The sequence below is a fragment of the Elephantulus edwardii genome, unplaced genomic scaffold (assembly GCF_000299155.1).
Source record: "Elephantulus edwardii isolate Elephantulus edwardi_28Jun2011 unplaced genomic scaffold, EleEdw1.0 scaffold00159, whole genome shotgun sequence".
Taxonomy (NCBI): domain Eukaryota; kingdom Metazoa; phylum Chordata; class Mammalia; order Macroscelidea; family Macroscelididae; genus Elephantulus; species Elephantulus edwardii.
This window is the reverse complement of record NW_006399909.1, coordinates 5,379,066-5,382,609: the sequence shown is the minus strand read 5'-3', so window position 1 is coordinate 5,382,609 and position 3,544 is coordinate 5,379,066.

The window sequence follows — 3,544 nt, the reverse complement described above, 5'->3', positions numbered from 1 at the left end:
CAGAGAGCCTGGCTTCATATTGTGTTGACTATTAAACTGCTAAACAAAAGTTTGGTAGCTCAAGTCAACCATCCAATCCAAGAGAAAAGAAAAAAGAATCTGTCTCGTGTACGTAAGTAAATAGTATTGCAAACCCAACGGAAATTCGCAATGTATTGGAATTCTTTCCCTGGCTGTGCACTCTTTCTCTACCCCCTCTTTTCTGTTTCTCTTGGAAAAGATGCCAGGATTTTTCTTTGGAATGTAGACTACTGTCACTTTAACACTGTCACCAAGGCAGGACAATGTTTATATAGAAGCAACTGGAGAAAGTCACAAAACTTTCTTCCAATTTAAAAATTGCTTTGTGACTATCGGTGTTCCCTGTTGTTGCAAGGTGACTTGTTGGAAGACTATGACTATGAGTCATAGTGACCATATGTACAACAGAATGAAAGCAGCCTCATGATGTGATACATTTAAGCTAACTGTTGTACTAGGCTGCTATAACTTTTAATTTGCTTCCAGCGATCTGGTATAATGTGTTCTTCTCATTTCTACTGTCCTTTGAAGTTTCTGTGGAGGATGGGTTACCATCTTGTTAAAATCACCTCATCTCAAGTTTGTTTTCAGTGTTGCAGTTGTGGAACTTAAATATTCTTGACTCCAAGACACACTTAGAACTACTATTAAGTTGTTTATTATCTAGGACCTCAAATGAAGTCCTGGGCTATCACTGTAAATTCTCATTTCTAATTTTTCACAACTGAATGCTTGTGATTAGGAATGTTTTAACTCGTGAGTCTCTTATTGTGCCTTCAAGGTCTTGGTGAAGCTTTATGTTGTTCGTATTTAGTCCAGCAATCTGTATATTTTTAGGAGAGTTCTTTCAGATTTCTAGAGATTTATTTTCTTCACTTTATCTTCTCTAAATTGTGCCCTGTTTTCTCAGCCTACAGAAAAAAAATCTTCATTATTGAAATAATAAATAACATCATGAGAGAAGGAGAAAAGATGGAAATTGTCACAGATTTCCTCTTTCGTGAACCCATACTCAGCGTCCTTGGTAGCAACAGTCAGGGAATGGTTGAGACATATTGCATATGCAAAGTCTGCTGTCAGAAACATCTCCAAAGTACAGAGAATAGTGAATAGATAATGACTAGTGCAGTGGATCAGATGGGAAAAAGAACTATCCGAAAAGAATATATGACTAGGTATTATGTGAACCCGTGACAATGAAGTGTCAAATGTATTAATGGCTGGTTACCCAATGTGGAGAGTGGGGTGGAGCGCCCTGATTAAAACAAGCTTGGAAGGAGGAGTGGCATCCACTTCCATAATAGCTTGCCTCCGGAAAGCCTATGAACCTGGAGAGAAGATCAAAGGCACCCAAGTGTCGAGGACTGTCCTTTCATTCATAGGGTCAATATGAGTCGCCTGCGACTCGATGGCACTTAACAACAACAACAACAACAACAACAACATTATGTTAACAACAAGAATCAGGAACAAGAGGTGGTGAACAAGAGGTCCACTGGAAAATGGACTGGGGAAGAGGGAAGAGGGGAGAGTGAGGGAGAAAACCATGAAAAAATGAACTGTAGAATAACAGTAAAGTTGATGGAGTATAGAGGAGCAATGGCTTTAGTTTGAAGACTAATTTGCATTTGATCAAGCGATGGTCATTTCAATCACTTGCTATGCCACTGGAAGCTGGATAATCAATAAGGATTACAGAAGACGAATTGATGTCTTTGAGTTGTGTTATTAAGGAAGAGTAAATCTATGGACTGTCAAAAGAACAAGCACTACGTGGTATGCTGGAGAAATGATTTTGTAAACCACTACCTAACATAGGAGAGACCGGAGAGCATTTTGCTAAATGAACTAACTCAACCCCATATGGACAAATACTACAGAAAACCATTAATGTAGAGATAGAGAACTAGACAGATATCTCCTGGAGTAAGTTCATTCAGAATACTTCTTAAAGGCAAGGATGGTAAAGCTTTGTCTCACATACTTTGAACGTGTTACTGGGAAAAGTTATTCTTCCTTTAAAAGGGACAACATATGTGGAAAGATGGAAGGTCAGTGAAATAGAGGAAGAACCTCAATGACATAGATTGACATGGTGACGGTGACAGTGAACTCAAATGTATCATAGATGATAAAGATGCCACAGTATAAGACAGGGTTCAGATCTGTTTTTCTAAAGTCTCTAAATCATACTTAATTCAACAGTACCTAGAAACATAAACATCAAGAGAAAAAATCTAAACACTGTTCCCGGCAGATAGCTTGTACAATGTAGGCGTTTTATTTCTTTTCTCTTGTTATTCTTTATTGTTTTGTACCTTCAAGTTGAAACCTATGGATAACTGACCTTCCAGCAAATAATCTGAGCCAGTCAGTCACATGGGAAGGGAATGCCAAATTCCCTGCTGCAAAAGAGCTGGTGTATTTGAACTAGTCATCTTTGGGTTGGTCGGGCAACTTCTTACATCTAGGGTATAACCTAACACTGTTCCTTAAGGTCCTGGAAGCAACATGAATGTTTCACTACAATGATGAGTTGACTACAACTCATAGACACTTTATGAGCAACAGATCAAATTTTGCCCTACTTGCTCCACCTTCAAGATATCTGCTATGAGATTTGCACAGTTAACTGTTTAAAGTAAAATATCCAGTTTGATCTTTATTGCTTCTCATATATCAAAGTAAAATTATGCTACTTACATTTTCTGCAGATATATATGCTGAATATCTAACTTCTATAACTATGTCCACAACTTCTTATTTTATTTTTTTTTTTAGAAAGACAATATTACTTTTTTTCAACACTCAAGGTGAAGGAAGTTGATCTGTATTTGAATGAGTCTTAATGTTCGTCAACATTAGTAGTCTTAAACTCTTTAATGTTCACTAAGAATTCAAATAGATGTATTTGTTTCTCAGTATGAGTACCAGTCTCTGGGGGAAAACAAAAAAATTGAAAGACAGCTATCTGGCTAACTGGCTGCGAGAGATTCGTGTATGTTCCCATTCCAAAATAAGGTAATCCAACAGAATGTAGACGTTATAAAAAATATAATTAATTCCACATGCAAGTAAACTTAGCTAAAATATAAAAAAACACCCCAAAACAAACAAACCAAAAACCCCCCACACAACAGCTGAACAGTAAGTAGAGAACTGCTAGAAAGTAAAGCTCTATTTAGAGGGGGCTGTGGCAGCAGGTATATCATTGAGAGAAGAGAATATCAGAAAGATACTTATTTGCATTTACTGACTATGTGAAGGAATTTGACTATGTAGATAATAACAAATTCTGGCTAACATTGAGAGAATGGGGATCCTAGAACACTTACTTGTGCTCATATGAAACCTATATTGAGGCCAAGCTTCTATCATCTAAACAGAGCAAGGTAATACTGCATGGTTTAAAATCAGGAAAGATACACAGCAGGAGTATTCTCCATTTGTATTCAACAAACAATTCAAGGGGCTGGATTTTAGGAAAGAGAATAATTTGAATTTTGATGCTCCATCTCACATA